The sequence below is a fragment of the Palaemon carinicauda genome, chromosome 20, assembly GCF_036898095.1.
Source record: "Palaemon carinicauda isolate YSFRI2023 chromosome 20, ASM3689809v2, whole genome shotgun sequence".
Classification (NCBI taxonomy): domain Eukaryota; kingdom Metazoa; phylum Arthropoda; class Malacostraca; order Decapoda; family Palaemonidae; genus Palaemon; species Palaemon carinicauda.
Window position 1 is genome coordinate 35,214,016 of NC_090744.1, and position 12,512 is coordinate 35,226,527.

The following is a 12,512-nucleotide window of genomic DNA, read 5'->3' on the forward strand; positions in this document are numbered from 1 at the left end:
TATATATATATATATATATATATATATATAAACAGCCTTGTCAAATGATAGCAAGTAACTTTAAGTTTCTTAGACATGAAGAAAAGTTACCATCTCTGAAGTTGACCCTAATCCCGGATAAAAGATAACTGTTATACAGGGTTAAGGTTATTTCCTTGTTGGAACTGAATTTAGGAGACTTGTGTGAGCTATAATAGGCCACACCGACACCGAAGGAACTAATCGGGAAAGTGAAAACAGCCACTATTAGGGTGCCCCTCATTTTTTACATTATGTTCACACTACTTCTTTAACAGTATACTTCTCTAACTGTCTGGAAACTGGCTTTGTTATATATGGCATGTGCTCAAGCCCATAAGTATTGAGCATCCAGAAAGGTTTAGTGATCTGTGATATGATTTATAATGGACTGGAAAATCAATGAGTTTATACAATCCAGGTATGATGAGAAAAGGACACAGGACTGCACGAAATTGTGAAAAATTTTATCACATGAAAATGAACATAACTTTTCAATAAGAAAAGATGTTGAAGAATTCATTAAACAAGCCATCAAATATATATAAATATATATATATATATATATATATATACATATATATATATATATATATATATATAGAGAGAGAGAGAGAGAGAGAGAGAGAGGAGAGAGAGAGAGAGAAAATCCCCGACGCAAAATGTTTTCTTAGTGTGCGCGTGTAAGTAATTAGAAAAAATAAACTAGGTAAAAATTCTCACATAATTGATAAAAATATAATGGCCATTTGATACAGCAAACACTTTCCATTATATCCGCTTTAATTATCGCTCTTTTCCTTTCCCTTACACTTTTCCTTCTCATAGACAGAAGAGAGGGTCTTAAGCAAATATGAGAAAAATCTTCCTTATTGTTTCGATATTGTTTAAAATGTTTCACATCAAGTTTATCGATAATACATTAATAACAAAATAACTTTCAACTGCGATCATTGAATATGCGGTTAATTAAGCTTCATTGAGCTAAGTCACCAATAAAGTTAATTACGGGTTGTTATCGTAACAATTATGTTTCACAATGAAATTAACTTCGTACAGCACCACGCTAAATGAAGGCACAATTACGCATGCAGTGAAATGCCTAAAATTGGAAGACTCAACTGAAATCGAATGTATCTCTGTATTGCAAGTTGATAAACAGGAATAGAAGACGAATCAACTAAGTCTTGGGTCAATTATAATTACATATGAAACGATATTTTTCTCGAAGCAATCAAATTAAATATTATGGTATATAACAATAACATTATTTGATAATACTTGAATTCCTGAATCACCATAAAAAACAACTTTATAAGGGGCTCTATGCAAAGATGCATCCTGTAAAGATGAGAGAGAGAGAGAGAGAGAGAGAGAGAGAGAATATACTGTATATATATATGTATATATATATATATATATTATATATTTATATATGTATATATATATATATATATGTGTGTGTGTCTGTGTGTGTGCATAGATATAGATATATATATATATATATATGTGTGTGTGTGTGTCGGTGTGTGTATAGATATATATATATATATATATATATTATATATATACATATATATATCATATATATACAGTGTATATATATATATATATATATATGGGAGAGAGAGAAAACTTTCAAAAACCTATATATTTGAAAAAAAATATAAAAAATTCTGATAATATTCTATCGATGGACAATGTTATTTTTCAACGTAAAACTGAGATGCATAATACATCACTGAGAGAGAGAGAGAGAGAGAGAGAGAGAGAGAGAGAGAGAATTTGTGGTTGTCTAAATGGTTCTCATTATTAATGCTGAAGACGATATGATGCTACATGATTTGACGAGAATACTGAACGCTCTTGACTGTTTTCGAAAGAGAGAGAGAGAGAGAGAGAGAGAGAGAGAGAGAGAGAGATTTGTGGTTGTCAAAATGGCCTCATCATGGCTCTCATTATTAATGCTGAAGACGATATAGTGCTACATAATTCGACAAGAATACTGAACGCTCTTGACTGTTTTCATGAGAGAGAGAGAGAGAGAGAGAGAGAGAGAGAGAGAGAGAGAGAATATTTGTGGTTGTCAGATTGGCATACTGTAGTCGTGGCTCTAACTGTTAATTTTGAAGACGATACGGTGCTACATGATTTGACAAGAATACTGAACGCCCTTGACTGTTTTCTTGAAAGAGAGAGAGAGAGAGAGAGAGAGAGAGAGAGAGAGAGAGAGAGAGAGATCTTTGCTTTTTATTTTTATTATCGCACTTCCCCTTCTCTTACACGCCCCCTTTTTATAGATAGACGAAAGGTTCTTGAACAAATATATGAAAAATCTTCCTGCTTGTTTAAATCTTCATATGGCAGTCAGTTGTTGAAAATGTTTCACATTAAATTTATCGATAATAAATTAACAGCAAAATAACTTTCAACTGCGATCATTCAATATGCGGTTAATTAAGCTTCAGTGAGCTAAGTTACCAATAAAATTAATTACGGGTTGTTATCGTAACAATTATGTTTCACAATGAAATTAACTTCGTACAGCACGTCAAATGAAGGCACAATTACGCATGCAGTCAAATGACTAAAACTGGAAGACTCAACTGAAGCCGAATGCATCTCTGTATTTCACATTGATAAAGGGGCATAATAGACGAATCAACAAAGTCCTGGGTCAATTACAATTACACACGAACCGTTCTTTTTTCTCGAAGCAATCAAATTAAATATCATAGCATATAACAATAACATTATTTGACGTAATACTAAAACCCCTGAATCATCACAAATACAGTTTTACAGGGGCTCTTCAAAATGCATCCCGTAAGGATGATATATATATATATATATATATATATATACTGTATATATATGGGCGAGAGAAAAAACTTTCTAGAACTTGTATGTTATAAAGAAGAAAAAAATTTAAAAATCCTGATAATATTCTATCGATGGACAATATTACTTTTCAAGGTCGAACTTAGATGCATAATACATCACTGGCACAGAGAGAGAGAGAGAGAGAGAGAGAGAGAGAGAGAGAGAGAGAGTGTTTGTGATTGTCAGAAGGGCATTGTCAAGGCTATCATTAATAATGCTGAAGACGATATGGTGCTACATGATATGACAAGATTAGTGAACGCCCTTGACTGTTTTTCTTATGAGAGAGCCTTACCTTACCTTATTGCCTTATTCTATGTTTGGGTTCCCCCAGGTCCCTCAGTGTGAGGCACCTCGTATATCCACCAGAGAGTTGCTAACGCATCTTCCGGTGTATTTTGCACCTTCCAGTCTTGGATGGTCTGGGATGCATCTTAGGTATTTATCGACCTTATTCTTAAACACATCTACGCTCACTCCTGATATGTTTCTTAGATGAGCTGACAGCGCATTAAATATTCGCTGCATTATCGATGCTAGTGCGTAGTGGATTAATGTCCTGTGCGCCTTCCTTAGTTTTCCTGGTATAGTTTTGGGCACTATTAATCTACCTCGGCTTGCTCTTTCTGATATTTTTAGCTCCATGATATTTTCAGTAATTCCTTCTATTTGCTTCCATGCTTGTATTATCATGTAGCGTTCTCTTCTCCTTTCTAGACTGTATAGTTTTAAAAATTTCAGTCTTTCCCAGTAGTCAAGGTCCTTAACTTCTTCTATTCTAGCAGTATAGGACCTTTGTACACTCTTTATTTTCGCAATATCCTTTTGGTAGTGTGGGTACCATATCACATTGCAGTACTCGAGTGTACTACGTACATAAGTTTTGTAAAGCATAATCATGTGTTCAGCTTTTCTTGTTTTTAAGTGTCTTAATATCATTCCCATTTCTGCTTTACATTTAGCCAACAGTGTTCCTATTTGGTCATTGCATAACATATTCCTGTTTAACATTACACCAAGGTCTTTAATCGCTTCTTTGTTTGTGATTGTCTCGTTATTAGGGCCCCTGTATGCACATACCATTCCTTCTCTATTTCCATAGTTTATCGATTCGAATTTACTGGAGTCAAATACCATCCTATGTATCTCCGCCCATTCATATATTTTGTTTAGATCTCTTTGTAGTGAGTTCCTATCTTCATCAAAAGTAATTTATCGACTTATTCTTTTGTCATCGGCGAAACTTCTCACTACAGAGTTTTTAACATTACAGTCTATGTCTGAGATCATAATAACAAACAGCAATGCAGCCAATACCGTACCATGTGGCACGCCAGATATTACCTGATCTTCATTTGATTTCTCGTCATTTGCAACCACTATCTGTTTTCTGTTTTGCAGAAATTCATTTACCCACTTTCCTATCTTTCCCACAATATTATGCTTTCGCATTTTTTTTCTAATATATTAGGGTCTACCTTGTCAAAGGCTTTAGCAAAATCTAAATAGATCACATCTGTGTCTTTTTCATTTATCATATTTTTTTATGTTTTCATAGTGTGCTATCAATTGGGTTTATGTACTTTTTCCGGGCAAAAAAACCGTGTTGACCTATATTAAATAAATTATTTCTAACCAAATGTTTCATTATTTTCTTTTTAATTACCCTTTCATGCACTTTCATAATATGTGACGTTAGACTAACAGGTCTATAATTGCTTGCCTCTAGTCTTGATCCACTTTTGAAAATAGGGGTTATATAAGCTAATTTATGTTTAACATATTTAACATATACTGTATCTCGCTCCTATCTACACTTTGTCTTAGCAGTATTGCAAGCGGTTTCGCGATAGCGTGTGCAGTTTTCTTTTAACAAAATCGCTGGAACTCCATCTGGTCCGGCTGCCGATCCATTTTTAATTTCGCTTATAGCCTTGACAATATCTGCTTCATTAATATCTATAACCGTTAGATATTCAACATTTTCTTCTCTCATTTCTTTTTCATTCTTCTCATTCGCAATTCTTGGCCTGAACTCACTCTTATATTTTTCTGCTAATACGTTGTATATTTCCTTTTTGTTATTCGTTAACCGTCCTTCAATTGATAGAGGGCCTATTTCTAATCACCCTTTATTCATCTTTTTTGCATAGGAGTAAAGTACTTTGGGTTTTTATTTTATTTTACTTTTTTTATTTTTTTTTTTTGATATTTTGAAGAGTCCTTTCTTTTAAGTCCTTTTTTTTTCATTTTCTTTCGATTGTATAATCTTTTGTTCTGCATTTTCTATCTTACTTTTTATTTCCATCATTTTCCATACATTTTTTCTTTTGCAAGATTTTTCTTCCACTCTCTGATTTTCTGAAATAAGATCCTTCTGTCACTTAGTATGTATGTCTGATGTTTATTGTTTTCTTTTTTTTTTCGGTACATATTTTTCAACAATTTTCTCCAGTGTTTTGTACAGTATATCCTTATTTACCTGTATATTATCACTTACGAATACATTTTTTCCATTCTTTGTTCAATTCTTCATTTATTTCTCACCATTTTATATTCTTACTATAAAAATTATATTTTCCATATCCTTCCCGTTTTGTGCTTTGTTCATCTCTGTGATCACTAGCTTTGGAATGGACTATCAATTCTATGACATTGTGGTCTGAAATTCCTGTTATACACTATTATTTCTTGACCATAATTCACCTCATTCACAAATACTAAATCTATGACATTGTCCTTTCTTGTTGGAATGTGGTTTATTTGTTGCATATCATGTTCCAATAGCATATCTTGAAGCTTTTCAAATTGCCTCTTATCTTCTCGCTACTATTACTCTCTATTTTATATGTATATATACAACCACTTTCTTCTATCCGTTCTTTCCAATCCACGAAAGGAAAGTTGAAATTGCCGGATAGGAGTATATTCCAGTCTTTATGGTTTCTACATATAGCATCTATTTTTTTCTATTATTATGTCAAACTCCTCAGTATTTGGGGGTCTGTAAACTACAATATTCACTAGTTTTTCATATTCAAATTCCACTGCAATCAATTCACATTCTGTGTTGTTGATTTTTCACAGACTTTTCCTTGATTTATGTCTCTTCCATATATTGCGGTTCCCCCTTTATTCCTATTTGTTCTGTCTGATCTATAAGTTTGGAAACCCTTTATCTGGTCATCACTGCCAGTCTCTTGGGAATACCATGTTTCACTTATATTTAATATATCTATTTTTACAATTTGGGTTAGTTCTTCTTAGAACTCTATTTTCCTTTTAGAGTTACTCGTGACTAAACCCTGTGCATTCATCACTATTATGGTTTGTGTTTCATCCCCATTATTTAATATTGGTAATAATATGGATTCTCCCATGCTTCCTTCCTGTTCTGATATGATGTTCTTTTCTTCATTTCCCGGAATTCTGCCATTAAAAAATGCAACTTTTCTATTATATTTGCTCTTTCGCCTTCATATTTATTTTTGTGTGTATACCTGCAATTATCCCATATCTGCACCAATCCCTGGCATTATAGATGCATTCTTTGTAATTTGGCTCTGTGCATATTTGGGTTGAAAGGCATCATATTTTGGGGCCTTTTGTGCATAGCGCGGTATATACTCGGCTTGTTTTTTTATTTTTATTTTTTATTTTTGCTTTCATTTTTCTTTTCTGTTAGCCGAGTTTTTTTTTTTTTACTTTCATTCATGGTTGCAGGATGCATATATCAACAATTTTTGTTGAATTTGCATCAATTTCCTTCTTTCAGGTTTTTGCACATTTTTGGATGATCTCTGCATTCGTCTCCATACCCATCTAAATACGCACATTCACCATATATTTCATAATTATGGCATATCTTTGGATGCTTGTAGTAGCATCTTTCGCCAAACCTGCAATTCCTTCTTTTCAGTGAATTGCAGACTATATCTCTCTTTTCTTTTCTTTTCTTGTCCTTGCTCTTCCCTAAAGGTATGTAGGTCCGGGTAGAGTCTCTTGGGTCTATTATTTGTTTCCATCTGATAATTTATTTCTACATAAGAAAGAGAGAGAGAGAGGGAGAGAGAGAGAGAGAGAGAGAGAGAGAGAGAGAGAGAGAGAGATCACTGCTGTTTATCATTATAATTCCAGTACCCTTTTAACAAGTGAAAGTAGACATCTGTAATCTCCTGATATTTTGTCATATAATCATCTCTGGAAATCCTCTTTCACTAGTTTAGGAACCGATATGGGCATAAGTGGTGAAATCAAAGTCGACCATAAAAGTAAATGAAACACAAAGGAAGTAGAAAAGTTCTAAGGAGCAAGTGGGTCTGCATAAGACATTGCCCTTCCATCACTTTCCTTTTTTCCTGGCTTTTCTCCCTTATGTTCCACGACGTGAATGATTTTGTTCTACCTCTATTAATGCTATACATCTCTGCATGAATAATAATAATAATAATAATAATAATAATAATAATAATAATAAAAGAATGTGTAGTTATAAATATAAATATATATTTTTCTAAGCACGCTATCTCGGTCTCTCCCAGTTTCTCAGGTAAGGGGATAGGAAGTAGACATGCAGTGGTAGTCTCGGAAACCACAATCTCCCACAAATTACCGAACCAGTGGGTTGTAGCTAGGAAAGGGGGAGGGGGGTGGGTGGGAAGGGTTGATTGTGTTTGTGTCTGCGTGCATAACTATATAAATACGTAATCGTCCTTCATGACGGGTCGCGTACCCTAATAATAATAATAAGAAGAAGAAGAAGAAGAAGAATAGTAGTAGTAGTAGTAGTAGTAGTAGTAGTAGTAGTAGTAGTAGTAGTAGTAATAATAATAATAACAACAATAATAATTATAAGAATAGTAGTAGTAGTAGTAGTAGTAGTAGTAGTAATAATAATAATAATAAATGAATAATAAATAATATAAAATAAATAAATAACAAATAATAATAATAATAATAATAATAATAATAATAATTTACACAACAGCCAATTTGACGCCAATGAAAGATGGAGCTCCGTGGCGCGGTTATTGGCCATAAATAGATAGAAAAAAATTACTACAAACACGATCACAGCAGAACACTGGCTATCAATAAAAGATATTCAAGACTTTTCCAGAACCCCACTAATTTAACCACGTTATCGATGAACTAAAAATAGACTTAGCGTGTGGGCAATTGCCAGAATCATACTGAATAGAAATTTTTACTTATATCGGCCTCCTCCTTTGGAAACGAACGGTATAAAAAAGAGTAATATAATCGATAGGTTCTCTATTGGGTAGAAAAAAATCATAACTATTGATGATATCTTTTTCTATCTTCGTATTAATGGGAAAAGACAAATCCAGATGTTAAATATAAAATACATTAAACATTAAAACCTATTTCCTTACAATATTCGTTGATAGGAGGTTATATTTAAGAATATGCAAACTTGCTCCTCATTTTTGTAAGAATAGAAAGCAATAAATACATGCATTTAAGACAGATCAGAAGGAGAGTGCATAATAACTAAAGTGCTTAGACGCACTACTGATGAGTCTTCTGTGTTTAAAAGGATTTGTCTAAGGTTTACCATCATTAAGGACGCTATAGCAATTTATATTTTGAAAGATTATGGAAACGCCCACAACTGTTGAGAGAGAGAGAGAGAGAGAGAGAGAGAGAGAGAGAGAGAGAGATGGTTCTATCCATATAACGATCAGGATTACCTTGTCTAGGGTCTACCATTATTAAGGACGATATGGTAATATATACTGAATTTCCAAAAGTTACTGAAACGCCGAAGACTATTTCGTGAGAGAGAGAGAGAGAGAGAGAGAGAGAGATTCTCAACTCCTACCTTCAATGGTTATTATGACACTTGTGTGCGCAATCCGTCAAAAGTGACGGCTAAATATTTAAATAGATATGCATGCACAAGCGCAGAATTCAATCCTTCCTACCGAGTCCCCTTTTTCTAACTACCACACGGCAATTTAGGCAATTTGTAAAAGCTTGTCGTTTTCGAGTGGTCTCTCTCTCTCTCTCTCTCTCTCTCTCTCTCTCTCTCTCTCTAAGGCCTACATGGCTGAGGACTATGAAGCATTGAAGCACGAAGTAGGAGAGGATGAATGTTGAAGTATTGAATTAAAAGCTCAAAATAAAGACAACTGCCGAAATCTAACCGAGGCCCTTTGCGTCAATAGGTGTAGAAGGAGATGATGATGATGATGATGATATACACACACACACACACACACATATATATATATATATACACACTATATATATATACATATATATATATACTGTGTGTATATATATATGCAGCATATGTATATATATATATATATATATATATATATATATATACATACAGTATATATATATATATATATATATCGACACTGGCCTTTCATCATATAGGGGAGATCAAAAACAGAATATTCACAGACATATTTCCACAAGAGACGTAGTACAATCAATAAAATAAATGTTTAAAAAAAAAGGATTGAGTAGTTTGGTCTGATAAAATAGGAATGTGGAGCTTTAGGCTAGCATAATTCCTTGATATCTTTGTTTTTTTAAATAATAAACTTGCAACAGACCATAAGACTCTCGTATCAGCGGCAATGGTTGAGTGCATGAATGCCAATGAAAGATTTTACAGATCAATGTGATTTACCGTTTTTGCAATTTCTCAAAACCTGATGAATCAGCAAATCCCATGCATCACAAAAAGTGACAAATCGATATTTTGACAGGAATCAATCAATCAAAAGCTCCATTATTTCACAAACCTTTCATTCGCTAACCGAAAATCAACAATTACAAAGACGAATAGTGAGAAAATTAGTTCCCACAACCTCTACACAATACTATTACATTAGTACACGTCTCTCTCTCTCTCTCTCTCTCTCTCTCTCTCTCTCTCTCTCTCTCTCTCAGCAAGTAAAAGGTATGGAGGTTGTAAAAGAGTTTAAAAGAAAGAGGGAAATTAGCCCCTAAAAAGAACACGTAAAGCAAGAGGAAACGGAGACTGAATGCACAGGAAATTGTGTTGGGTCAAGAATAGACTCGAATATTACGGAGGATGGAAGGTCACAATCCGGTGTTTCCTTCGTTTTCGACCGGATATTTTGGTAATAAAATGTATGGGGAGAAAAACATCCCAATACACAAAAGGCTAAGAGGAAAGGTGGTGTATTCAATATAAGAATATTCTAACTTTCATTCGATATTTCTTTTACAGTATATACCATACCTTTCCAAGCTCTCTTCTCAGGAGTTACTTATAAAAAGAGAATTCTGAATAATCCATTCTTCAAAATAGCCCAAAGCTATACGTTCTTTGGAGCAGACTTAACCACCTAATAAACTGTCATACCAGTTCAACTAGAGCTCAGTATTTATCACCCTATTAATTATTCTTATACTACATGTTCGTGGTATACACGCATTTCACTTCAAAAGGATCAACATTTTTCTTCTAAAAAAATTCAACATCCAAATTTCATTTGATAAGAGTTGGCTCAACAGTAACCTCATACATCTCAACACGCAGAATTCAAGTCTTATATGCACACGCACTTTTCTTTATTCACTTATTCTGTGACTCGCATCCCTAGCTTGTTTTATCACAAAGCATTATAATTTCATCCCATATACAGAATCAACCAATTAAATTCTTCCACCATTCATTCTAAAATCAATCACCCCATCTTTCCAGGTTTTCATTTACTCAACCGTACTCCTGCCCACATCCAAACTCATCAACTTTCTCCTCTTGTAAGTTTTTTTTACATACTTTATTATTATTATTATTATTATTATTATTATTATTATTATTATTATTATTATTATTACTAGCCAAGCTACAACACTAGTTGAAAAAGCAAGATGCTATAAGCCCAAGGGCTCCAATAGGAAAAAATAGCCCAGTGAGGAAAGGAAATAAGGAAATAAATAAATGATGAGAACAAGTTACCAATAAATCATTCTAAAACAGTAACATCAAAACAGATATGTCCCATATAAACTATTAACAACGTCAAAAACAGATATGTCATATATAAACTATAAAAAGACTCATGTCAGCCTGGTCAACATAAAAATATTTGCTCCAACTTTGAACTTTTGTAGTTCTACTGATTCAACTACCCGATTAGGAAGACCATTCCACAACTTGGTAACAGCTGGAATAAAACTTCTGTGTAGTATTGAGCCTCATGATGGAGAAGGCCTGGCTATTAGAATTAACTGTCTGCTTAGTATTACGAACAGGATAGAATTGTCCAGGGAGATCTGAATGTAAAGGATGGTCAAAGTTATGAAAAATCTTATGCAACATGCATAATGAACTAATTGAACGACGGTGCCAAAGATTAATATCTAGATCAGGAATAAGAAATTTAATAGACCGTAAGTTTCTGTCCAACAAATTAAGATGAGAATCAGCAGCTGAACACCAGACAGGAGAACAATACTCAAAACAAGGTAGAATGAAAGAATTAAAACACTTCTTCAGAATAGAATGATCACCGAAAATCTTAAAAGACTTTCTCAATAAGACTCTTCAGATTTTCTTCACTGTATCCAGTCAGCACAATACTGTAAGTGTGAACACCAAGTATTCCATACTCCATTTGTAACTGATTTTATCAACCTCCCACCCTACATATAAGGATACGTGTATTTAGAAAATGGCCTCATTAACACAAGTTGGTGTCATCGTCTAACCCAGTGTTTCCCAACCCTGGGGTAAATTATCCCAGTGTGGTAATGGACTCGTATTTTTGGGGTAATCAAGATGTTCTGAAATTGAGTTATTCACATTGAATATTCTGCACTTATGATGGTTCATTTTGATATCCATTAAAATGGAAAAGTTTGCATTTGTTTTGGATCCTTAACTATAAGCAGTCAATAGCGGGTTACATGATCCATACAGTTCATCAGGTGGCTGCAAAAATCATCCGATGTTACCGGGTATAATGTATGTTCAATGGGGTAATTGATTAGTTGGAAATAAAATTTTGGGGTAATCATTTAAAAAAGGTTGGGGAATACTGCCCACTAAAGCCGTTTGTGCCCTTGTTGACCTGAAAAGTGAATTAGAACCAGATAGCTAGTCAACGGTCTAAGGCCTCAATACGCTAGAAAGTCATGAAGTTAAAAGATCTTTACCCTAAAAATACAAACAGCAGCTAGCAACTTCTGATATTAATATTAAGGGTAAAAGATAAATCGCTCGCTAGTAAACGCAACTATGAATGTGCACCAACATCTGCTAGGGTCATAAAATGAGGGATGAAGCTACCAACCTCATCCACGAAGATTTGCTAAATAAACCTTGAGACTATAATCATCTGGCGTCACCAATTGTCGCAGTAATAACAAAAATTATACGCATATATACATATAGGTATATCATATATATATATATATATATATATATATAGAAATACACATATATATATATGTATATATATAATATATAATATATATATATATATGTGTGTGTGAGTGTGTGTGTTTGTGTTCATTCTCTAGTATATATAAAATGGCCAAACTCAAGAATGTAAAAGAGAACGATAAGAGAGATATGCAGGATGAGAAATGGACAC